General features: G+C 36.9%; 1 pseudogene; it reads left to right on the forward strand.

Moving 5' to 3' along the window:
• The first annotated feature begins 4909 nt into the window (after window positions 1-4909).
• Window positions 4910-27789, forward strand: part of LOC112619327 — a 98528-nt pseudogene continuing 75648 nt past the window's right edge.

Genomic DNA, 27789 nt, shown 5'->3' on the forward strand with positions numbered 1-27789 from the left:
CTCTGCCAGGCTTTGATATCAGGATGATACTGGCCTCATAAAATGAGTTAGGGAGGATTCCCTCTTTTTCTATTGATTGGAATAGTTTCAGAAGGAATGGTACCAGCTTCTCCTTGTACCTCTGGTAGAATTTGGCTGTGAATCCGTCTGGTCCTGGACTTTTTTTGGTTGGTGGGCTATTAATTACTGCCTCCATTTCAGAGCCTGCTATTGGTCTATTCAGGGATTCAACTTCTTCCTGGTTTAATCTTGGGAGAGTGTATGTGTCCAGGAATTTATCCATTTCTTCTAGGTTTTCTAGATTATTTGCATAGAGGTGTTTATAGTATTCTCTGATGGTAGTTTGTATTTCGGTGGGGTCAGTGGTAATATCCCCTTTATCATTTTTTATTGTGTCTATTTGATTCTTCTCTCTTTTCTTCTTTATTACTCTTGCTAGTAGTCTACCAATTTTGTTGATCTTTCCAAAACAACAGCTCCTGGATTCATTGATTAATTGAAGGGATTTTTGTGTCTCTATCTCCTTCAGTTCTGCTTTGATCTTAGTTATTCTTGCCTTCCACTGGCTTTTGAATGTGTTTACTCTTGCTTCTCTAGTTCTTTTAATTGTGATATTAGGGTGTCAATTTTAGATGTTTCCTGCTTTCTCTTGTGGGCATTTAGTGCTATAAATTTCCCTCTACACACTGCTTTAAATGTGTCCCAGAGATTCTGCTATGTTGTGTCTTTGTTCTTATTGGTTTCAAAGAACGTCTTTATTTCTGCTTTCATTTCTTTATGTACCCCGTAGTCATTCAGGAGCAGGTTGTTCAGTTTCCATGTGGTTGAGTGGTTTTGAGTGGGTTTCTTAATCCTGAGTCCTAGTTTGATTGCACTGTGGTCTGAGAGACAGTTGGTTATAATTTCTGTTCTTGTACATTTGCTGAGGAGTGCTTTACTTCCAACTATGTGGTCAGTTTTGGAATAAGTGCGATGTGGTGCTGAGAAGAATGTATATTCTGTTGATTTGGGGTGGAGAGTTCTGTAGATGTCTATTAGGTCTGCTTGGTGCAGAGTTGGGTTCAATTCCTGGGTATCCTTGTTAACTTTCTGTCTCGTTGATCTGTCTGATGTTGACAGTGGGGTGTTAAAGTCTCCCATTATTCTCGTGTGGGAATGTAAGTCTCTTTGTAAGTCTCTAAGGACTTGATTTATGAATCTGGGTGCTCCTGTATTGGGTACATACATATTTAGGATAGTCAGCTTTTCTTGTTGAATTGACCCCTTTAACATTATGTAATGGCCTTCTTTGTCTCTTTTGATCTTTGTTGGTTTAAAGTCTGTTTTATCAGAGACTAGGATTGCAACCCCTGCCTTTTTTTGTTTTCCATTTGCTTAGTAGATCTTCCTCCATCCCTTTATTTTGAGCCTATGTATATCTCTGCACCTGAGATGGGTCTCCTGAATACAGCACACTGATGGGTCTTGACTCTTTATCCAATTTGTCAGTCTGTGTCTTTTAATTGGATCATTTAGTCCATTTACATTTAAGGTTAATATTGTTATGTGTGAACTTGATCCTGTCATTATGATGTTAGCTGGTTATTTTGCTTGTTAGTTGATGCGGTTTCTTCCTAGTATCGATGGTCTTTACATTTTGGCATGTTTTTGTAGTGGCTGGTACTGGTTGTTCCTTTGCATCTTTTGGGCTTCCTTCAGGAGCTCTTGTAGGGCAGGCCTGGGGTGACAAAATCTCTCAGCATTTGCTTGTCTGTAAAGGATTTTTTTCTCCTTCACTTATAAAACTCAGTTTGACTGGATATGAAATTCTGGGTTGAAAATTCTTTTCTTTAAGAATGTTGAATATTGGCCTCCACTCTCTTCTGGCTTGTAGAGTTTCTGCTGAGAAGTCCACTGTTAGTCTGATGGGCTTCCCTTTGTGGGTAACCCGACCTTTCTGTCTCGCTACCCGTAACATTTTTTCCTTCATTTCAACTTGGTGAATCTGACAATTATGTGTCTTGAAGTTGCTCTTCTCGAAGAGTATCTATGTGGCATTTTCTGTATTTCCTGAATTCGAATGTTGGCCTGCCTTGCTAGGTTGGGGAAGTTCTCCTGGATAATATCCTGCAGAGTGTTTTCCAACTTGGTTCCATTCTCCCCGTCACTGTCAGGTACACCAATCAGATGTAGATTTGGTCTTTTCACATAGTCCCATATTTCTTGGAGGCCTTGTTCATTTCTTTTACTCTTTTTTCTCTAAACTTCTCTTCTCACTTCATTTCATTCATTTGATCTTCAATCACTGATACCCTTTCTTCCAGTTGATCGAATCGGCTACTGAAGCTTGTTCATTCATCATGTAGTTCTCGTACCATGGTTTTCAGCTCCATCAGGTCATTTAAGGACTTCTCTACACTCTTTATTCTAGTTAGCCATTCGTCTAATCTTTTTTCGAGGGTTTTAGCTTCTTTGCAATGGGTTCGAACTTCCTCCTTTAGCTCGGAGAAGTTTGATCATCTGAAGCCTTCTTCTCTCAACTCGTCAAAGTAATTCTCTGTTCCACTTTGTTCCATTGCTGGCGAGGAACTATGTTCCTTCGGAGGGGGAGAGGCGCTCTCATTTTTAGAGTTTTCAGCTTTTCTGCTCTGTTTTTTCCCTGTCTTTGTGGTTTTATCTACTTTTGGTCTTTGATGATAGTGTCCTACAGATGTGGTTTTGGTGTGGATGTCCTTTCTGTTTGTTAGTCTTCCTTCTAATAGTCAGGACTCTCAGCTGCAGGTCAGTTGGAGTTTGCTGTTGGTCCACTCCAGACCCTGTTTGCCTGGGTATCACCAGCGCAGTCTGCAGAACAGTGAATATTGCTGAACAGCAAATGTTGCTGCCTGATTTTTCCCCTGGAATCTTCGTCTCAGAGGGGTAACTCGCCGTGTGGGGTGTCAGTCTGCCCCTACTGCATGGGTGCCTCCCAGTTATGCTACTTGGGGGTCAGGGACCCACTTGAGGAGGCTGTCTATCCATTCTCAGATCTCAAACTCTGTTCTGGGAGAACCACTACTCTCTTCAAAGCTGTCAGATAGGGACATTTAAGTCTGCAGAGGTTTCTGCTGCCTTTTGTTCGGCTATGCCCTGTCCCCAGAGGTGGAGTCTACAGAGGCAGGCAGGCCTCCTTGAGCTGTGGTGGGCTCCACCCAGTCTGAGCTTCCTGGCTGCTTTGTTTACCTACTCAAGCCTCAGCAATGGTGGGCGCCCCTCCCTCAGCTGCCTTGCAGTTAGATCTCAGACTGCTGTGCCAGCAATGAGGGAGGCTTGGTGGGCATGGGACCCTCTGAGCCAGGCATGGGATATAATCTCCTGGTGTGCTGTTTGCTAAGACTCTTTGTAAAGTGCAGTATTAGGGTGGGAGTGACCCAATTTTCCAGGTGTTGTGTGTCACTGTTTCCCCTGGCTAGGAAAGGGATTTCCCTTCCCCCTTGCTCTTCCCGGGTGAGGCGATGCCTTGCCCTGCTTTGACTCTCGCTCAGTGGGCTGCAGCCACTCTCTTGCACCCACTGTCCGACACGCCCCAGTGAGATTAACCCAGTAACTCAGTTGGAAATGCAGAAATCACCCATCTTCTGTGTTGCTTACGCTGGGAGCTGAAGGCTGGAGCTGTTCCTATTCGGCCATCTTGTAACCGCCCCCTTAAAAATGCTTTTTAATGTGGCTCTAAAAGATTTAAAATTGGCTGGGCACGGTGGCTCATGCCTGTAATCCCAACACTTTGGGAGGCTGAGGCAGGTGGATCATGTGAGGTCGAGAGTTCAAGACCAGCCTGACCAACATGGAGAAACCCCGTCTCTATTAAAAATAAAAGATTAGCCGGGCGTGGTGGCACACGCCTGTAATCCCAGCTACTCAGGAAGAGTATTTCTCTTCCTGAGGCAGGAGAATTGCTTGAACCTGGGAGGCAGAGGTTGAAGTGAGTTGAGATTGTGCCACTGTGCTCCAGCCTAGGCAACAAGAGAAAAACTCAGTCTCAAAAAAAAAAAAAAAAAAAAAATTAAAAAGTGTCCAGGCACGGTGGTTCATGCCTGTAATCCCAGTACTTTGGGAGGCAGAAGTTGGGGAAATTTGTGAGCTCAGGAGTTTGAGACCAGCCTGGGGCAACGTGGAGAAACTTATCTCTACAAAAAATTAAAAAGTGAGACGGGCATAGTGGCATGCACCTGTGTTCCCAGCTACTTTGGGGGCTGAGGTGGGAAGATCACTTGAGCCTGGGAAACAGAAATTTCAGTGAGCCAAGATTGTACCAATGCACTCCAGCCTGGGTGACAGAGTGAAACCCTGTCTCAAAAAGATAAAAATAAAATAAATTTAAAATTACCTGTGTGACTCACATTGTATTTATGTTGGGCAGCACAGCTCTATAACCTTGGCCAATTACCAAAGTTCAGTGTTCTTCATTAGTAAATGAAAGTTAAGAACTTAATATAGTGTCTGGATCATAGGGGAGTTTCAGAAACGGTTAAGATTAATATAATTAACACAAAACCATACATTTAAGTAATTGTTTATATGCTGCTCAGGGCATTCAAAAAATGACAAATTATTAAATGCCCATAATATAGAGAAGTGAGTTTACTTAGAGTAGAGCTAGATTATGTAGTTCAATTACCTGGTTTTATAATTCATTAAAAAGCTTATTCTTTCAAGAGGCCTTATGGGCAAGTGTGAGTTATCATCCAAAGAGCATAGTGGTCACAATGGTTTACATGGATATATGGAATGACTTTATTTGAGGAAGAAAGTCAGTTCTCCAGAGTTTGGGAGAATTGGGTGTTGAATGGTAGGGACCTGCAGCCCACTCCTCTGAACCATCCACGTGTTACGAAATCCTGAAAGAGGAAAGCTGCAGAAATTTATGTCCCAAGGAGACTGGTTCTGGATCATGGAACTTGAAGTCCTCAGGAGCCTCATCCCAAAGCTTGGTATAAAAGGTGGAGCTCAAGATGACATGACAAAGAGAGGTACACTGATGGAAACAGACATGCTTCCCCTTTCTCCTGGACAAAATAAATCCAAACATTTTTGTATGATTTCAGGGTAGAAAAAGAAAGTCTCGGCTGGGTGTAGTGGTTCGCACCTGTAATCCCAACACTTTCGGAGGCCAAGAGGGGAGGGACACTTGAGGCCAGGAGTTCAAGACCTGCTTGGGCAACAAAGTGAGTCCTCTTCTCTACAAAACACTAAATAATAATAATAATAATATATTAACTACACATGGTGGCATGTGCCCATAGTCCCAGATACTCAGGAGGCTGAGGCAGGAGAATCACTTGAGCCCGAGAGATGGAGACTGCAGTGAGCTCTAATCACACCACTGCATTCCAACCTTGGTAACAGAATGATACCCTGTTTTTTGTTTTTTGTTTTTTGTTTTTTAAAAAAAAGAAAAAATAAAACTTCTCCAACTTATCACCTTCCCACCTACCCCCCATCTCCTCCAAGGAATGACATCAAAATGCCCAAGACCAGATCTTGTATCAACCCTGACAAGTGGCCGAATTTGGTTAGAAAAATAAAGGAATGTGATATTTCATGCACCTTAGGTTTTATACCACAAATTCATGGTAAATTCCAACTTATAATTTGGTATACTCAAGGGAAATTATTTTGGTATGATATACCTGTAAGTATTTGGTTGCTGTCTCTTGCAATGGGATAGAAATTAGGAAGGGCTTCAATTACTTGTGTAGCTTTTCCATAGGATTTGAGAAAAGTGAAAATATGCATTGCTTTTGTAATAAAATAATAATATGTTACCATTAGGGAAAAACGATAAACCCACAGAAATAGCTCTTTCTATTTAAGTTGTCAGTAATCCTTCGACAACCTCCCAGACTTGAGTAAGAGCCTGTTTGTTATTCTCCTGATGATTCTAGGACTATGTGTCCAGGTATACTGGAACTACAGATGAGTCAGTAGCGGCTGCCTATGAAAATTGCCCCTGTCTCTGGCCCCCTCCTAAGTGGCCCCACCCATCAAAGCATTACCTTTTCAAGAGCTAGCCTGGAATGGAGCAGCGGGGCTGTCAGCTTCACAAGCTCTTCCTCAAAGCACAGAAGAAATATGCTTTCACAGGCAGTTGTTCAGGTAGCTCAGGTGTCAATTGTTGGGTCATCTGTCCAGAAAGTCTTTCCAGGAACTATCTGAGGAGTAAGCTCCATGTTTTTGCCATATCACCCTGTACATCTGGCCATATCAGGACCTGACACCTAACTCAAAGGAAGGCAAACTGATTTTGTCTACCAGGAATTTGTCATTGAAATGAAAAGAGTGGGCCCCAGTGGTTTCAGACATGCAGACTTAGAATTAGAGGCACCAGAGAAAACTTAACGCAGAAAAAGAAGAAAGCAGCCAGGCAGAGGGAAGCTGAGTGAGAAGTAGCAGGGATTGGAATATTAGTCTTTATGGCACAATGGTGCCAAATTCCATTGTTTGCCCAAGGCCCACAGTCTTTGGGTTCTGTGAGGAACCCCTGTGGTTTGTAATAATATCCTTTATTTTGCTCAAGTGAAGTCTAATTGTTTTCAGTTGCTTATAATCAAAAGATCCTTAAAAATGTGGGTAAAATGTTCACCTACTCATGGTTTAAGTAATCAAGGAATTCTCACTTGGGAGGGTTTATAAATGGAAAAAAATTGTCTCAGCTTTCTCACATATAATAAGAGTTCTAATACTATTCTTCCCTGCTGATATTATGAATTTGTAGAAAAAAACCTAAGGCTATTAAGGTATTTGCCAGAGATAATGAGCAGTATGATTGTTGTGACGGTCTGACAACCCTGTGTAGACCATTTAGGTCACCCCCTGTTCTTAGGCTCCCTGGCCAGCCAGAGTTGATGCTACGCTATCCCACCTTAATACATCTCCTACAAAGAATAACGGCATTAGACTTCCCAGACTAAAATAAAAATAAACTACACTGTTACTGTCAGGAAACAGAAGGGGGCACCCTAAGAATATTTAGTAGTTGCAAACAGTAGCTCTAACATCTTTAAATACAATGAATGCTTTCTCTCAAGCATAGGAAAACAAAGCATGGTCAATTTTCCAACTAAAATTATTCTATGGAGCCACATGACTAAGGGATAAAGATTAAGAGTGCCTAAGTCAATCTCTGAGAAAAAAGCAAAGATTAAAATGAAGCTTACTATCTGTCAAACATGACAGATAGAAACAAGATATTCCTCCAGACATAACCTAATTTGATTGTCGCAATGGTTTAGAAAAAAAGAGTGATCAGAAACTATTGCTTCTATTAACTGAATATGAAAAGAGAGTCAGAGAAGGAAAAATAAAACAAACTTTTATGAAATAATTTCTATATGCCAAATACATGCTTTATGAACATGATTTTATGTTCTATAACAACCTAAAAAGTAGGTACTCAAAATTTTCCTCAAACCTCCAGTAACTAAGCAATTCTCTCCCCCAGTCATTTTTAACTAGCAGTTAATCCAGATGGTTTTCTCAGTATTAATAGACCTGAAATAAACAGGAAAATCATTTAAGAAATCATTATTAAATTAAACAGATGGAATAGAAAAGGAGGCAGGAAAGATGATGGTAAAATAAGGAATAATATGGGGAAGCATAGAAGAAATGGAGGAAGGAGGGGTGATATGGTTTGGCTGTCTACCCACCCAAATCTCACCTTGAATTGTAATAATCACCACGTGTCAAGGGCAAGGCTAGGTGAAGATAACTGAATCATGGGGACAGTTTCCCCATACTATTCTCATGGTAGTGAATAAGTCTCACAAGATCTGATAGTTTTATAAATAGGAGTTCCCCTGCACAAACCATTTTGCCTGCCTCCATGTAAGATGTCCCTTTGCTTTTCCTTAGTCTTCCGCCATGACTGTGAGGCCTCCCCAACCATGTTGAACTGTGAGTCCGTTAAACCTCTTTGTTTCATAAACTACCCAGTCTCAGGTATGTATTTCTTAGCAGTGTGAGAACAGACTAATGCAAGGGGGGGAAGGGAGGAATAGAGAAGAATGAGGAGACAGAGCAGAGCATCAAAGAGAAAGGGATCGGAAGCAGAGGAGTAGGATGGGAAAAAATAAAAATAAAAGCTTCTCCTGAGCTGCCTTTAAAAAACCCTTCATGAATCTGAGTGACCAACCTTTTCTCTATTTTTATACACTCCAACAGTCCAAATATACATATTTCAGAAGCTACAAAGTGGCATCAGACAATGTTAACATAGGCTACAATATCCACTTCTAGGAGTGAATGTTTAGGAGGGAAGCAAATGCTGCTATGAGATAGGAGAACAATCAAAGGAGGGATATTGACTTAGCAAGCTCTGAAATCAGCCTTCACTGAAAGGTTTTACTGTCTCCAGCTGTACATTAGTTAATGAATATGAAACATTGACTCACGGGTGGCCCCACAGGTAGTTAGGAAAGCAATCTCATTTCAAACCTGTCAATTGCACAGAGACAGACGAGGGTGGGTGGGTGGGGAGGCAGATGGCCCTTTATCCCTTCCTTTACTTCCAACCGGAGCCTCAGACTTAAGTAGATTTTTGGATCTAGATTCTACCCCCTACTAGGTGGGGCAGGTCTTGAAATAAAGACAAGGTGGGTTGAGGTGTGAGGGCATCTGTTTCCCTGCTATCTAAACACTTCAGAACACGAATAAATTTAATCCCAATGTTTGCTAACCACGGTAGATAAAATATTTTTTTAAATGAACTCATGAATTTCTTTTAAAGTATATTTGGAGAAAAATTAACTTGCATATAAAGCCCTCAATTTTGCAAATATTAGAAAGAAGCCAAAGGATACATTTATATTTTTTAAAGTAAAATAGATATGTGAAAATTATAAAAAGACAAAAGCATGCAGAGATGACTATAAATATTGAGGCTAGAGTATGAATGGCTGAAGTTTGAGAAATTATGATTTAGGATATAGCACAGTTAAGATGAGTAATCATGCTTGATAAAAAAATAATGGGTGAATGGATGAGTAGATTAATGGTTGGTTGAGTGAGTGTGTAGATAAATTAGGAGTGTTGAAGTAATGAGGGAATGGGTAGACGAATGTATTGGCAGGTGTGTAGATGAATTGGAAGTATTGAATAGATGGATGAATATATGAATGGATGGTTGAATAAATGGATGGTTGGACAATGGTGAAATGTGTCATAAATCAGGAGTGTCCATGTGAGATATACCCTTAGGTTAATTATTTGCTAGTGCAAACTGGGTGCCATTGGGTTGAAGGAAAATGGAAGTAGAAATGATCCTGTCTGGTTCTCAACTAGTGACCTCAATAGTAGGTATAGGGAGATCTCTTCACAGGTGAGCTGGCAACCTATGATTAACTGAAAAGTTTATTCTGCTAATGATCTTAAGATTTCAGCAAAATTGTTAAGAGTGTTGCTTCTGGAGTTATATTTTCCATGTTACAGTTCCAATTTTTCTATTTACTTGCTGTTGACCTTGGGCAAGTTGCCTTACCTACTCATCCTCGGTGCCCTCAGTTGTAGAATGAGACCAATCAGAACCTGCTCTGAAAGGTAATAGAAAGATATTTGCATGTTTTAAGTTTCACTTGTCAGGTTGAATCTTTCAATTTCAGATTAGCATTATTATTAATTCTGCTGTTTTTTATATTTTAATAATGAAGTTATTTTTAACTCTAATCACTTTTTGATGAACCATTCAATTGAATCATGAACTCCAAAACATAATATTAAATTTTTTAAATAGTTGTCTGATAAAAAACTTATTTTGACTCACATACTTGTTTAAAAACATTTTTTTTAGGCAGACTCTAAAATTGTTACCAGTCACCCCTCCTTGTACTCATGCCTTTGTATAATCCCTTTTCCTTGGATATAGGTTGGACTCAATGACTCAGATCTAAATAGAATATGGCAAAAGCATTGTGATGTCACTTCCATGATTAGATTATCAAAAAATTCTGGTTTACTTCTTGTACGTGTGTTCTCTCTCTCTCTCTCCCTCTTTCCCTCTCTCTCCCTCTCCCTCTCTCTCCCTGTCTCTATCTCTCTTTCTCCCTCCCTGCCTTCCTCCCTCCCTCCCTGCCTCCCTCTTTCTCCTTCTCTCTTTTTAGTTCTGAGAGTCCTTGCTCTTAGGAAACTAAGTTGCCATGTCCTTGAGCGGCCCTGTGGAGAAGTTCACATGGCAAGAAACTGGTATCTCTGGCCAAAAGCCCATAAGACTGAAGACTACCAACAATGAGTGAGATTGTGGAAGTAGACCCTTCCCCAGTCACTAAACTGGGAAAAGTCAAACAACCAGAAAATAATTAAAATGACAGAAGTAAATCCTTGCCTATCAATAATCTCTAATATAAACTATTTAAATTCTCCAATTAAAAGATATAGACTGGCTGAATGGATTTTTTTTTTAAAGACCTAACTACATGTTGCCTGCAAGAAACCCACTTCGCCTGTAAAGACACGTATAGACTAAAAGTGAAAGGATGGAAAATGATATTCCACGTAAACAGAAACCAAAAGTAAGCAAGAGTAGCTATAGTATATCAGACAAAATGGATTTTAAGTTAAAAAAAGGGTAAAAGGAGACAAAGAAGATTATTATGCAATGATAAAGAGATCAATTCAGCAAAAGGATAGAACAATTGCTAATTCTGTGAACCCGATGGAGCACCTATATATACAAAGCAAATATTATTAGAGCTAAAGAGATTGTAATACAGTAATTGTTGGGGACTTCAAAACCCTACTCACAGCATTGGACAGATCATCTAGACAGAAAATAAACAAGAAGCATCAGACAAACCACACGATAGACCAAATGGACATAACAGACATTTACAGAACATTTCATCCAACAGCTACAGAACACATGTTCTTCTCAGTGGCACATGGAACATTCTCCATGATAGACCATGTGGTAGGCTGCCAAACAAGTCTCCACAAATTTTAAAATATTGAAATCATATCAAGTACCTTCTCAGACCAAAATAGAATAAAAGTAGAAGTCATTAACAAGAGGAGCTTTGAAAACTGAACAAATACATGGAAATTAAACAACATGCTCCTCAACAATCAATGGTCAATGAAGAAATTAAGAAGAAAATGTTTAAAAATCTATAGAAACAAATAAAAAAACACAATATACCAAAATCTAAAAGCAGTGCTAATGGGAAATTTTATAGCAATAAACACATAAATCAAAAAAGTAGATTTCAAACAAACAACCTAATGGTGCACCTCAAGGAACTAGAAAAGGAAGAACTAGAAAAGCAAGAATACAACAAACCCGAAATTAGTAGAAGAAAAGCAATAATAAAGATTAGAGCAGAAGTAAATGAAATAGAGACAAAACACACACACACATACACACACACACACAAAATCAACAAAATGAAAGTTAGTATTTTTTTAAAGAGAAACAAAACCAAGAAACTATTAGGTTGACTAAGAAAAAAGTGAGAAAAACCAAATAAAATCAGAAAGGAAAAAAGGAGACATTACAACTGGTACCACAAAAATACAAAGGATTTTCAGAGATTTCTATGAACAACAATATGCCAAAGAATTGGGAAATATAAAGGAAATGAATAAATTCCTGGACACATAAAACCAATCAAGACTGAGACAAGTAAAAATAGAAAACTTGAACAAACTAATAATGAGTAATAAGATTGAATCAATAATAAAATTTCCCAAAAAAGAAAAGCCCAGGACAGGATGGCTGCTGAATTCATTTAAACTTTTAAAGAAGAACTGAAACCAATCATTCTCAAATTATTCTACAAATTATTCTTCTAGCCTTTCTTAAAAGAAAATAGAGAGGAGGGAATTCTTCCTAACTCATTCTATGAGGCCAGCATTAGCATTATCCTGATTCCAAAACAAGGTAAAGACACAGAAAAAAAAAAAGAAAGAAAACTACAGGTCAATATCCCTTATGAATATAGATGCTGTAAAAATTATTAATAAAATACTAGCAAACCAAATCTAACACATCAAAAAGATAATACCCCATATTCAAGTGGCATTTATCCCAGGGATGCAAGGATGGTTCATTGCATGCAAGTCAAAAAACTTGATACATCACATCAACTGACTAAAAGGATAAAAACCAAATGATAATTTCAATAGATGCAGAGAAAGCATTTGATAAAATTCAACAGCCTTTGTGATAAAAATTCTTAACAAATTAGGTATACAAAGAACATTTTCAGCACATTGAAGGTCTAAAATGACAAGTCCACAGCTGACATCATACTGAACAAGGAAAAGATAAAAGCTTTCCCTCTAAGATCCAGAACAAGATGCCCCATTCTTATTACATAGTCTTAATACATAGTACTGGAAGTCCTAGCCAGAGCAATAAGGCAAGAGAAAAAAGTAAAAGGCATCCAAACTGAAAAAGAGGAAGTCAAATTATCCATTTTTGCAGACAATATGATCTTATATACAGATAAGATCTAAAAAAACCTAAAGACTCAACCATTTATTAGTTATTAGAACTGATAAATGCATTCAGTAAAGTTGCAAGACACAAAATCAAAATACAAAATCAGTAGATTTCTATATTTCAATAAAGAACTAGATGAAATAGATATTAAGAAAGCAATCCAATTTACAATAGTTGCAGAAAATTAAATACATAAGAATAAATTTAACCAATGAATGGAAAAACTTCCACAATGAAAACTATAAAAAACTGAATAAAGAAATTGACTAAGACACAAAAAATGGAAAGACATCTCATTTTTATAGACTGGAAGAATTAATATTGTTAAAATGACTGTACTACCCATAGCAGTCTACAGACTCAGTGAAATCACTATCAAAATACCAATTACATTCTTTACAGAAATAAAAATACAATTCTAAAATCTGTATAGAACCAAAAAAGATCCTGAATAGCCAAAGCAATACTGAACAAAAGGAACAAAGCTGAAGGCATCACACTACCTGATTTCAAAATATACTACCAAGAAATAATAATCAAAACAATGTGGTATTGGTATAAAAATAGACACATGTTCCACTGAAACAGAATGGAGAACCTATCAATGAATCCACTCATTTTTAGTCAACTGAATTTTGAAAAAGGTGCCAAGATTATACACTGAGGAAAGGATCACCCCTTCAGTAAATGGTTCTGGTAGAACTGGATATCTATATGAAGAAGAATGGAACTAGACTATTATTTCTTGCTATAGACAAAAGTCTACCCATAATGGATTAAAGACTTAAATGTAACACACAAAACTATAAAAATACTGGTAGAAAACCTAGAGGAAATGTTTCAGGATACTGGTCTAGGCAGGATTTTATGGAAAATACTTCAAAAGCACAGGCAACAAAAACAAAACTGGACAATTGGGACTATAACAAGGGAAAACAAGTTCTAGTTAGCAAAGGAAACAATGAACAGCATCAGGAGATAACCTGTGGAAGAATGGGAGAAAATATTTGCAAACTAATCATTTCATGAAAGCACTAATATCCAGAATATATACAAGGAACTCAACTCAACAGCAAAACAAATACAACAAATAACTTGATTTTAAAATGGACAAATAACCTGAATAGATATTTCTCAAAAGAATACATACAAATGACCAACAAGCATATGAAAAAAATGTTCAGCATCACTGTGCTGAACATGGAAATGCACATAAAAACCATAATTTGATATCATCTCACCCCCATTAGAATGGCTATTATCAAAAAGAAAGAAAAAACAATGCTAGTTAGAAAGTTGAAATGCACATAAAAACCATAATTTGATATCATCTCACCTCCATTAGAATGGCTATTATCAAAAAGAAAGAAAAAACAATGCTATTTAGAAAGTTGAATAAAGGGAACCCTTATACAACATTGGTGGGAATGTCAATTAGTATAACCACTATGGAAAATAGCATGGAGCTTCCTCAAAAAACTAAAAATAGAATTACCACATGATCCTGCAATCCCACGACTATTTATACAAAGGAAATGAATCAGTACATTGAAGCAGTGTTTGTACTCTCATGCTTATTGTAGCACAATTCACAACAGCCAAGATATGAAATCGACCTAAGTGTCTACCAGTACATGAATTAATCAAGAATATATGGTATACATACAGAATGGAATACTATTCAGCCATTAAAAAAGAATGAAATCCTGTCATTCACAACAACATAAATGAGCCTGGAGGACATTATGTTAAGTGACATAAGTCAGGCACAGATAGATAAATACCACATTGTCATTTATATGTGGTTGCCAAAAAGTTGAGTGAATAGGGGTAGAGAGTAGAATTATGTCTATTAGTGGCTAAGAAACGTAGTAGGGAGGGAGGATAGAGACAGGTTGGTTAATCGGTTTAAAATTATGGCTAGATACAAGGAATATGTTCTGGATTCTATAGTACTGTAGGGTGACTATGGTTAATAATTTTTTTTATATTTTCAAATAGCTAGAAGAAGATTTTGAATGTTTCTAACAGAAAGAAATGTTAAATATTTATGGTGATAATATGCTATTACCCTGATCTTTACACATTGTATATGTATCAAAATATCACTCTGCATCCCATAAGTGTTAATTATTATGTGTCAACTAAAAGTAAATAAAAATAAAATGAAGACATCATCTTCATATTCAGGTTAAGATTTTTCTAGTTTTCGTGGAGTTCAGATTGTTTATGGTAGAATGGCACTGGATAGGAGGCAATAAATAATTGTAGAAATCATTGCAAAATCTCTAGCCCCAGAAGCTTTAGAAAGTGAGAGATGAGGCCAGGCCCGGTGGTTCACACCTATAATTCCAGCAGTTTGGGAGGCTGAGGAGGGCAGATCACCTGAGGTCAGGAGTTCGAGACCAGCCTGACCAACATGGAGAAACCCAATCTCTACTAAAAGTATAAAAAATTAGCTGGGTGTGTGGTGGCACATATCTGTAATCCCAGCTACTCAGGAGGCTGAGGCAGGAGAATCGCTTGAGCCTGGAAGGCGGAGGTTGTGGTGAGCCGAGATCACGTCGCTGCACTCTAGCCTGGGCAACAAGAGCTAAACTCCATCTCAAAAAAAAAAAAGAAAGAAAGAAAGAAAGAAAGAAAGTGAGAGATGAAGTAAGCTAGCAACACCCTTTGAAACATTCACATTTCAAAGGGGCAATTACCTTGTTCTCCCTGTCATTGCTATTATTCACTTAGGAAATAGACCCATTACTGGCTCATGGGTGACTAAATACAAACTTTCAAAACCTCCTACTGAGAGAGCAAGAGCCTAAGTTCTGAAATTATTTGGACAGCATTAATTGCCTTCTACTAAATTTCCATTTATTCTCCTCCTACTAGAATGTGTGTGTGTGTGTGTGTGTGTGTGTGTGTGTGTGTAGGTTCAGAAACTGTAGAAGAATGAAAGGAAATGTGCATGTATTCACACTTTTTAAATTTAAGTGCCACACGCCATAGTTAAAACGTATTTTCATGTACCATTCTGGGAAAAGTGCACCACTTATTTCACTTCATTTGCAGCTCTGAAAGGATAACATATAGTCACATTAAATTGCTTTAGAAAGATGGTTTAAAAAATAAACTCAGATCTTCTTTTTATATATATACATATTTCCTTCTTTAATTAAAAAAGTAATGTATACTACATACCTTTTTTATTATACTTTAAGTTATGGGATACATGTGCAGAATGTGCAGGTTTGTTACCTAGGTATACATGTGCCATGGTGGTTTGCTGCACCCATCAACCCATCGTCTACATTAGGTATTTCTCCTAATCCTATCCTTCCCCTTGCCCCGCCGCTCCCAGACAGGGCCTGGTGTGTGATGTTCCCCTTCCTGTGCCCATATGTTCTCATTGTTCAACTTCCACTTATGAGTGAGAATATGTGGTGTTTGGTTTTCTGTTCCTGTGTTAGTTTGCTGAGAATGATGGTTTCCAGCTTCATCCATGTCCCTGCAGAAGACATGAACTCATTCTTTCTTATGGCTGCATAGTATTCCGTGGTGTATATTTGCCACATTTCCTTTATCCAGTCTAACACTGATGGACATTTGGGTTGGTTCCAAGTCTTTGCTAATGTGAATAGTACTGCAATAAACATATGTGTGCATGGGTCTTTATAGTAGAATGATTTATAATCCTTTGGGTATATAACCAGTAATGGGATTGCTGGGTTAAATGGTATTTCTGGTTCTAGTTCCTTGAGGAATCACCACATTGTCTTCCACAATGGTTGAACTAATTTACACTCCCACCAACAGTGTAAAAGCATTCCTAATTCTGCACATTCTCTCCAGCCTCCGTTGTTTCCTGACTTTTTAATGATGGCCATTCTAACTGGCATGAGATGGTATCTCATTGTGGTTTGGATTTGCATTTCTCTAATGACCATTGATGATGAGCTTTTTTTCACGTGTTTGTTGGCCGCATAAATGCCTTATTTTGAGAAGTGTCTGTTCATATCCTTTGCCTACTTTTTGATGGAGTTGTTTGTTTTTTTTTCTTGTAAATCTGTTTAAGTTCCTTGTAGATTCTGAATATTAGCTCTTTGTTAGAGGGATAGATTGCAAAAATTTTCTCCCATTCTGTAGGTTGCCTGTTCACTCTGATGATAGTTTCTTTCACTGTGCAGAAGCTCTTTGGTTTAATTAGATCCCATTTGTCAATTTTGGCTTTTGTTGCTATTGCTTTGGGTGTTTTAGTCATGAAGTCTTTGCCCATGCCTATGCCTATGCCCTGAATGGTGTTGCCTAGGTTTTCTTCTAGTGTTTTTATGGTTTTAGGTCTTATGTCTAAATCTTTAATCCATCTTGAGTTGATTTTTGTATAAGGTGTAAGGAAGGGGTCCAGTTTCAGTTTTCTGCATATGGCTAGCTAGTTTTCCTAACACCATTTATTAAATACGGAATCCTTTTCCCATTGCTTGCTTTTGTTGGTCTTATTTCTGAGGCCTCTGTTCTGTTCCATTGGTCTATATATCTGTTTTGGTACAGGTACCATGTTGTTTTGGTTACTGTAGCCTTATAGTATAGTTTGAAGTCAGGTAGCGTGATGCCTTCAGCTTTGTTCTTTTTGCTTAGGATTGTCTTGGCTATATGGGCTCTGTGTTGGTTCCATGTGAAATTTAAAGTACTTTTTTTCTAATAGGAAGAGAGGAAGTCAAATTATCTGTTTGCAGATAATATGATTGTATATTTAGAAAACCCCATCATCTCAGCCAAAAAACTCCTTAGGCTGATAAGCAACTTCAGCAAAGTCTCAGAATATAAAATCAATGTGCAAAAATCACAAGCGCTCCTATACACCAATAATAGACAAACAGCCAAATCATAAGCAAACTCCCATTCACAATTGCTACAAAGAGAATAAAATACCTAGGAATACAGCTTACACGGGATGTGGAGGACCTCTTCAAGGAGAACTACAAACCACTGCTCAAGGAAATAAGAGAGAACACAAACAAATGGAAAAACATTCCATGCTTATGAATAGGAAGAATCAATATCATGAAAATGGCCATACTGCCCAAAGTAATTTATAGATTCAATGCTATTCACATCAAGCTACCATTGACTTTCTTCACAGATCTTAATCTCAGAAACTTAACCAACCCTTTAGTCTTAAAAAAAAAAAAAAAAAAAAAAAAAAAAGTCTAGCCATTTCATTTGTTTTAACTTCTAAAGTAAACATTACAAGAAAAAATTAATTTCAAGTTTTCATAGAGGTAGGAAAAGATGGGGAGAATCTGTTTTCCTTCTTACTTAACCCTTCTTCCCTTAGGCATGATGCTGGAGCTAAATAGAGACAGTAGGTTTCAAATTGCCAGTCACATTAGTCTCTGTGTGGGCTTCTTAAAACATGCAAATGGTTCTGAAAAAAATGTCTCTCATTCTACAAAGATAAATGAAGGTGCACATCACCATCAATTGCAATGGAAGTCAAAGGAAGACAGAAAGCATTGATAAATGAGCAAACTTTGCCTTTCCTCATTGACAAACATCCTGTAAGGAAACACAAGTATTGATGGATTACATTGGCCTCCTGACTGTACGCACACCTGTAACCTTCACTGCAACCTATCCTCCCCAGCACTGCCAGACAAATATTCCTTCTAAGCATTGTTCACTTCACTTCTAAACTCAAATACCTTCAATGACTTTCTATTAAGTAAATGATAAAGCCCTCTCTCTTCACCTCAGAGTTCAAGGCCCCAATCGATGTTGCCAACTTTATTTCCCAGAACTTCTCAACCTATTTCTTACATCCAGGCAAGGTCAACTACAAGGGATTCTTATTACTGAGTATTTATTATCAGAGATTGTCTGATAATAATGAGTCCTTTCTGATAATAATAAAAGTGATGATACTGCAAAAAGAAGTAGAAGCTATAACTGTAGATAAAGATTTACCAATGAAGAAAACATTTATAACTTAGGTCCTCCCCTAACATCTCTGCCCATTGAGTCAATCTCTTGGTTTCTCCATGATTATCAGTTCCTTCAGCTTTTCACAATACAGGGTCCATAAAACATGAACTGATTGCAAATGGAATTGTCAACATTGCAAAAGATGTGACATTTTATGGGGTTGATAAAAGTGGTGTAGAAGAAATTATTGCAGCTTTCAAAATATTTTTGTAAGTGTGATCACTTCAAGGTGATCCATTAAAGTAAAGTAAGAAGTGAAAGAGGTCATCTCATGTTACTGCACAATTGTATCAAAAGTATTTCACTCACATGGGTGCGTGCACACACACACACCCCACCGTTGATTCATTGTTTAAGATTTAATAGGTTGATGCAAAAGTAATTGCAGTTTTGCCATTATGCAATTACTTTTGCCCCAACCTAATAGCATATAGTAATGATTATAACTGACAAGTAGTAAGATATAATTTAAACTTAGTTTAGTTTTTGTTTTATTTTGAGATACATTTTCAATTAAATTTCATTTCCTTACTTACTATGAAATTTTAGTCCCCATTTTAAGTGAATTCTCTTTAATGAGATAGCACTTTTCTTTGGTCCTTGTTTATGCCCCAATATATTCTGTACTTTTCTGCTGATTTGCACATCATCCTGTTGTGATTCTCCTTATCCTTCCAGGTGCAGTTCAAATTCCACTTCTTCTAAAAATTTTTCATCACGTTCTTTAACAAAAAGGGAATAATGTTTCCTTCTCCTCAAAATTTATATGTTGAAACCAAATCCAAAGATAATGGTATTTGGAAGTGGGGCCTTTGGGAGGTGATTGGGTCATGAGGGTGAAGCCCTTATGAATGGGATTAGTGCCTTCATGAAAGGGACCCCAGTGAGCTTCCTCACCACTTCTGCCATAGGAAGAAGCAGCAAAAAGGTGTTGTTTATGAACCAGTAGGCAAGCTCTCACCAGACACCAAATCTGCCAGTGCTTTAATCTTGGACTTTCCCGCATCTAGAAGCATAAGAAATAAATTTCTGTTGTTTATAAGCCACCCAGTCTGTAGTATTCTGGTATAGCAGCCTGAAGAGACTAAGATAAACCTCTTCATGACCAACCTGTGAAAGTCAAGTATAAAGTGCAAGAGGTCACCTCATGTTACCATAAAATTGTATCAAAAGAGTTTATCTGTCTCTCTCACATGCACACGCACACGCACCCCATCCTTGATTCATGTGTTTTAATATTTAGAATATACCTGTGATTATAATTGAAAAGCTGTAAAACATTAAATTTTAAAGTTTAAGTTGTAAAACAGTAAACTTTAAAGTTTAAGTTTAAACTTAAAGTTATAAAACAGTAAACTTTAAAAACAGGTTTTTGTTTTATTTATGAGATAAATTTCCAACCAGATTTTTCTGCATTACCTACTATGAAATGTTGGTCCTTGCTTTAAGTGGATTCCCTTTAATGAGATAGCAGTTTCCTTTGGTCCTTGTTTATATCTCAAAATATTCTGTACTACTCTATTCCTGCTGATTTGCACACTTCCTTTGTGACTCTCCTTATCCTTCCAGGTGCAGCTCAAATACCACTTCCTGCAAAAATTATTCTCAACCTTCTCTAGTGAAAAGGAATATTTTTCCTCCAAAGACATGGCAGATTTTGTTTGTAGCAACTATGAAACATTTCAGATAAGCAGCCTTGAGGAATAGCTGCTCGAGTACATAGGCTAGACAGGAAAGATTCTATATAGCTCCCATTCATTCATTCAGCTAATATTTGTTGAGATTTTTTAGGTATGAATTAATGTTCTGGGATCAGTGGGGAGACAATGTTGCCACTGTAAACCGTGTTTATATTGAATTCTATTTATTGAACAAGGAGCAAACAAGAAAATGAAGACTTACATTTCCGTTCTATGGACTCTCCAAAAGTGAAAGCCAAAATTACAAAGTTTTATGTTACTTAAACAACAGGAGATGTATTACTTTCCACGTGGACCTCTGTGCAAAAGGAGTAGGTTTCACATGGGAGATGATGGCTCCCCTTTCAGGGGATTAGCACTCTGGATGATTCTCTCTGCCTCCCTCTTGTCTTACTTCTGCTGTGCAATTGTTGATGATCTGCTGCTCAGCCTCTGTGTGGCTAAAAAAAGAACCAGGCAGCTGGTACTCTGATGAGGTGATGTCAAATGGAGCTACAGGCCCTGTCCCTGGTGAGTCTCAAAATTTGTTTGGGTTAGTTTCTATAAAATTGGAAAGCTGTTTCTCAGAGTCACATTGGCCAATAATTCACAAGCTGGTCCAAGCCTATGTCCACACTTCTTCAAGGATAGAGAAGTTGGCTCTTAGCTGGAATCTCTGCAACACTGATTAGTGTTACATGTCAACCCTTGTAGAGAAGCCAGAATTAAAAATACCATGGCCTGGTGTAGTGGCTCATACCTATCATCCCAGCACTTAGAGTGGCAGAGGAGGGAGGATAGTTTGAGCCTAGGAGTTCAAGACCAGTCTGGGCAACATAGTGAGACCCTGTTCTCCACAAAAAGGGAAAAAGAAGACAAAAATTACCCCCACAAGTTTGAAAAATACCAAGAAACAGAGAGTTTGGTGGTCATCAATCAGACACTCAATGACTGTTGAGGCTAAGCATGTCACACAAATGCTTCAAGTGGCCTGGGGGTAGTAGTGAGGACTGTGATGGGATGGGCTGGAGACTGCACACCTCCTTTGAAAGGATTTAAATTCAATTTTTTTTTGTATATTGTGTGTGCTTACCATAATACACTTTGGGCTTGATGTGGCATAAGGATGCCAGTTTGCAAGTCCTTATTTAGGGGAGCAGTGAATCTCCACTTTACAACTATTTTCAGTTTATTTCATTCATTCATATTGCTGTTGAGCCATCTTTCCAATATTTCTTTTTACTAACATGAGTGCAATTGTTCCTTATGACAAAGATCCAATTCTTCTACTGAAGCAAAGGACCAAGTGGATATGTTATCCTGGAGTTTGAAATGTTGAATTCCAAGCTTGTTTGTGCACTTGGGACCAGTTTGGGGACTATTAACTGACTCCTGTAAATCTAACATAATAGGGAATTTGTAAATCAATGTGGCTGTAACTCTAATGGCAGGCTAAGGCCTGAAACTTAATTGAACCCCCCAGGACATGTCTTTAGCTACCTTTGGGGAGAGGACTATTAAGAGGATAAGCCTAACTCATTTTCTAGCTCTTATCCATGATAAGGGAGTCTTCTAAAGAGGGAGGACTTTGGTAAAACTCCACTCCTCTTTCCCAGGACATGAGTTTGATGAAAATTTAAGCAGTTATTCATTGAAGTGCTCCAGATACTGTTTCAAAACTCTACTGATAGGACAGGAGAATGGAATGAGAAAAGAAATACTCAGTGCTGTGATCTAATTACACCCCTTCCTTGTACTGCACAAGGGGTGAGTTCTCACTGTTAACTGTCTTTAATCAAGTTCCCAAACTTGGCTGCATATTGGAGTCATCTAGGGAACTTTAAAAAATGTACCTGATGCCTGGGTTTTAACTCCCAGAGATTCTGATTTAATGGGCATGATAGAGACACAGCATCAGAATGTTTAAGATGATTTCAAGGTGCAGATAAGATTGAGAACAACTAGCCTAGATCTTTAAATGTGTGTGTATGATAGAATGGGGGTGGGGTGGGGGAGGTCTCTGTAAATGCTCCATCTATCCCATAATTCCTTTTTCCCCCTTGTTTCCCAATGTGTTTTCTTTGACTCTTTTGCATTTTCTTTCTGGTTCATGTCCCCTCATCCTACATAGATAAAAAAAATCTGGCTTCCTTTTTAGAGCTTTCTATTATATGTAGCAAATTCAACAGCTTTAGGCATCCCTTGAGTGTTAAAGCTTTTGCCTCAGCATTAGACTGTGCAACATTTTCTCCCTTGCCACTAAATATTTGTCATAAATGTAATTGTAATGACTGTAATATGTGACCATGTGTATACATTATCATTTAACAGATCCTTACAGTTATACATTTTGGTTATTTTCCATTTTGTGATTTGTCATTGAAATAACTACATTTAAATATTAATATGTGTCCACTTCTCTCATTATTTCTTTAGAGGACCTACCTAGCAGTGAAAATTATTGGTGCAAAGATAAATATTTTTCAGGCCCTTGGCACATATGGCCAAGCCACTTTTCACAGCAACTAAACGGATTATGAAACCAACTTGGATAATATAGTTAATTATCTCTAAGTTGCTGTGATGGGTGCATTTCAATTTTCTGGCATAAACAGACTTCGATTAAGGCCTATGTTGCAGGCTGTAACTTTCAATAACAAGTATCAAACATGCTGTAATAATAATAATTATTTATTGTATATTCCAACAAGAGCTGCATTTTTATTATGTCACTCTACCCTTCAAGTCTGTAAAAGCCTTAATTTGTTTTCATCTTGTGTAATTTTCTTTACAACTATAACAAGCTAGAATATACTTGTACATTATAAACCAGGTCTGTGGACATACTGCAGAAGAATCATCTGAGCAAGACAGGTTTCTGTATTCCTTCCATAGGAGACTCACATTCATTAGATTTGATCTAGAGTCTGAGAATCTGTATTTTAGCAGAGGTTGCCCAGATGAGTCCAGTCTGTGGTCAGGCCTGGGTACCACTGTAATGTGTAATTATGAGACTGTCTTTATGACTCTCATGTACACACATATCAGCATCTTTCTTAAACTTTACATCTCTTATTTGTAGCCAACAATTCAAGATTTGACCATAGAACTCCTAAATTGAAAATGAATTGATGTAGCACCAAATGCTTATAAAACATAATTCACAATATTAAAATGTTCTTGCAGATAAAGTAATGGTGGCAAGAAACTATTATCATTTGCTCATTCTGTTAATATATAATAAATGTTAAGCAACATCACAAATATGTTAAAATGTAAAGCAACATAACGTAACAGAGATCAGTAGGATGGGATACCAGTCTAGAATGAGCTAGGAAGTACGTCTCAAGCATCAGTTTACAGATTGATATCATGCACTGGTGAATTGGGTGCAGCCTCTCATTATCTTTTTTTTTTTTTTTTTTTTTGCTGTTCTTGGAAATAGCCTAATATTTTGCATGTCAGTTTCCGTTTCCTCTATTTATTATGAAATATATATGCTGATATGTGTGCATGCATGCATATTAGAAAAGCTTTGAACAAAATAATTCTATAGCTTTATTTAAAAAAATTTTTTTAATTGTAAGTTGACAAATTATGGTTGTACATACCTGTAGAATACAAAGTAATGTTATAATTTATGAACACAACATGAAAAAATTAAATCAAGATAACTAATATATTCATCATCTCAAATATTTATCATTTTTATGGTGAGAACATCTAAAATTTATTCTCCTACCAATTTTGAAATGAACAATACATTATTCTTTATTATATTCACTACACTGTACAATATTGAAGAAAAAAAATTATTCCTCCTGTCTAACTGAGATTTTGTACCCTTTGACCATCACCTTTCCACTTCTATTCTGTTCCATTGGTTGATGAGTCTATTTTTATGGTAGTGCCATGGTCTTTTAATTACTACTGCTTTGTAGTATAGTTTGAAATCAGGCAGTGTGATGCCTCCAATTTTGTTATTTTTGCTCATAATTGCATTGGCTCTTTGGGGTCTTTGTGGTTCCATCTGAAATTTGGAATTGTTTTTTCTATTTCTGTCAAAAAATTAACTTTGATATTTTGATAGAAATTACATTGAATCTGTAGTTAGCTTTATGTAGTATGGACATTTTAAAATATTACTTTTTCTAACCCAAGAACACAAGATAATCTTTCTACTTAATTGTATTTTCTTCAGTTCTTTTATTAACATTTTATAGTTTTTAAGGCATAGGTCTTTCACTTCCTTATTTAAATTTATTCCTAAATAATTTATTTTTATAGCTATTATCAATTGGATTGTTCTTTTGATTTCTTTTTCAGATAGTTCATTGATGGTATATGGAAACTACTGATTTTTGTGTGTTTATTTTTTAAATCTTCAACTTTACTATATTCATTTCTTAATTCTAGCAGTTTCTTGGTAGAATATTTAGGGTTTTTAATGTATAAGATTATACTGTCAGCAAACAGTGACAGTTTCCCTTCTGCATGCATTTTATTTTTTTTCTTTTGCCCAGTTAGTCTGGCAAAGCCTTCCAATACAATGTCGAATAAAAATGGTGCAAGTGAGTGTCCTTGTCTTGTTATGGATTATGGAAGAAAGGATTTCAATTTTTCACCATTAAGTATAATGTTAGCACTGAGCTTATTATATATGACTTTTATTGTGTTGATGTACAGTTCTTCTATACCTAATTTGTTGGGTGTTTTTCTCATGAAAAGATGTTGAATTTTACCAAACGCTTTCTCTGCACCTAATGAGATGATCATATGTTTTTGTTCTTCCTTTTGTTAGTGTGATGTACCACATTTCTTGATTTGTGTATGTTGAACCATCCTTGCCTTTCAGGGATAAATCCCACATAATCATGGTGAATGATCCTTTTAATGTGTTGTTGAATTCTGTTTCCTAGTATTTTGCTTAGGATTTTAGTGTCTGTATTCCTAAGGGATACTGAGCAGTAGTTTTCTTTCCTGTTATATCATTGTTTGGCTTTGATATCAGGATAATGCTGGTCTTAGAGTTTAGAAGTGTTCTCTCCTCCTTGATATTTTGGAAAAGTCTGTGAAGGATTTGTATAGTTCTTTCAATGTTTGGTAGAATTCAGCCGTGAAGTCATTAAGTCCTGGGCTTTTCTTTGATGAAAGTCTTTGTATTACTGATTCAATCTCATTACCCATTGTTGGTCTGTTCAGATTTTCTATTTCTTCATGATTCAGTCTTGGTAGGTTGTGTGTATCTAGAAATTTATCCATATTTTCTAGATTATCCAATGTGTTGGTATATAATTGTTTATAATAGTCTCTAATGATTCTTTGTACTTCTGTGGTATCAGTTGTAATGTATTCTCTTTCATTTCTGCGTTTTTTTTTTTTTAAGATGGAGACTTACTCTGTCACTCAGCCTGGAGTGCAGTGGTATGATCTCAGCTTACTGCAACCTCCGCCGTCCAGGCTCAAGTGATCCTCCTACCTCACAAGCCTCCTGAATAACTGGGACCACAGATGTGCACCACCAAGCTCCAGCTAATTTTTTGTATTTTTTGATAGAGCATTTCTGATTTTATACATTTGAATCATTTCTCTTTTTTTTCTCAGTCTAGCTAAAGATTTGTCAATTTTGTTTATCTTTTCAGAAAAAATTTAAATTTAAATTTATTGATATTTTGTATTGTTTCTCTAATCTCTATTTCATTTATTTCTGCTCTGAACTGGGTTATCTTTTTTCTGCTGCTGACATTGAGCTAACTTTGTTCCTCTTTTTCTATTTCAGTGAGGCATAATATTATTTGAGTTTTTTTTTTTTTTTTTTGCATATACTTTGTTTCTGTCTTCCTCTCTTGCTGTCTTCCAAAGTGGTTTGAGGGCTTTCTATAATTATATGCTTTGAATCATTTCTATTTTCATTTTGTGCATCTATTATGCATTTTTGCTTTGTGGTTACTGTGAGGCTTACATAAAACATCCTATACTGATACTACTTAATATCAACCAGATAACAACTTAACTTCGATTGCATATAACTCTATACTTTTATTCCCCTCCTCCATGTTATATTTTGAATATTAGAATTTACACCATTTTATAATATGTATCCCTTGACAATTTATTTTAGCTATAGCTGTTGTTAGTAGTTCTGTCTTTTAATCTTTGTACTAGGGATAACATTGCTTCATACACTGCTATTATGAATTTTGTGTCTTCATCACTTTTATTTTATGAACCAACAGCCTTTTATTTCAGCTTACAGGACTCCTTTTAGCAGTTTCTGCAAGGCAGTCCTAGTAATGACAAACTCCTTTGGCTTTTATTTATCTGGGAAAGTTTTTATTTTTCCCTCATTTCAGAAAGATTAATTGACTGGGTAGAGTATTCTCAGTTGGTAGGTGTACTTTTTCTTTCAGCACTCTGAATATTGCATTCCATTCTCTTCTGGCTTTAAGACTTCTACTGAAAAATTCACTGATACTTATATTGGAATCCTTTTGTATGTGATGTGTTTCTTACGTTTTGCTGCACTAATAATTTTTTCGTTGTCTTTAATTTTAACAGTTTGATCATTATATGTCTTTGTGAACGTTTTGGGTTGAGTGTGACTGATTCAATCTCATTGTTGGTCTGTTCAGATTTTCTGTTTCTTCATGATTCAGTCTTGGTAGGAACTTTCTGTGGCTGGATGTTGGCATCTTTCTTCAGATTAGGGAAGTTTTGAGCTGTTATTTTTTAAAATATTCTTTCTGGCCCTTTATCTCTTCTTCTTTAATTCCCAGTATATGTAGATTAAATCTCTCGATAGCATTCCATAATTCCCATAGGCTTTCTTTTTTTTTTCTGTATTTAAAAAAATTGATATAGCTGTACATATTTTGGGGATACATAGATATTTTGATACATGTATACAATGTGTAATGATCAAATCATTTATTTTTTCATTGTGTTGGAAAATTACAATTGTTCTCTTCAACCTATTTTGAAATATACAACAAATTATTTTTAACTATCATTGCTTTTTCATTCTTTTTTCTTGTTCCTCTGTTAATGTAATTTCAAATGTTCTATCTTCAAGCTTACTAATTTTTGTCTTCAGCTTGATCATGCCTGCTTTTGAAGTTTTCTATTGCATTTTTAGTCATTGTATTCCTGTTTTGTTTTGTTTTGTTTGTTTTTGACAGAGTTTCACTCTTGTTGCCCAGGCTGGAGTGCAATGGCACAATCTCGGCTCACTGCAACCTCTGTCTCCCAGGTTCAAGTGATTCTCCTGCCTCAGCCTCCCATGTAGCTGGGATTATAGGCATGCGCAACCATGCCTGCCTAATTTTTGTATTATTAGTAGAGATGGGGTTTCACCATGTTGGCGAGGCTGGTCTCGAACTCCTGACCTCAGGTGATCCGTCCACCTCGGCCTTCCAAAGTGCTGGGATTACAGGCATGAGCCACCGCGCCCAGCCTAGTCATTGTATTATTAATCTCTAGGATTTCTTTTCGTTATTTATTTATTTATTTTTTAGACGGAGTCTCGCTCTGTCATGAGGCTTGAGTGCAGTGGCATGATTTTGGCTCACTGCAACTTCCGTCTCCCTGGTTCAAGTGATTCTCCTGCCTCAGGCTCCCGAGGATTTCTTTTTTAAAACTGTATCTACTTCTTTGTCAAACTCTTTGTTGTGTTCATGTTTCGTT

Source organism: Theropithecus gelada, chromosome 2, assembly GCF_003255815.1.
Source record: "Theropithecus gelada isolate Dixy chromosome 2, Tgel_1.0, whole genome shotgun sequence".
NCBI classification, from domain to species: domain Eukaryota; kingdom Metazoa; phylum Chordata; class Mammalia; order Primates; family Cercopithecidae; genus Theropithecus; species Theropithecus gelada.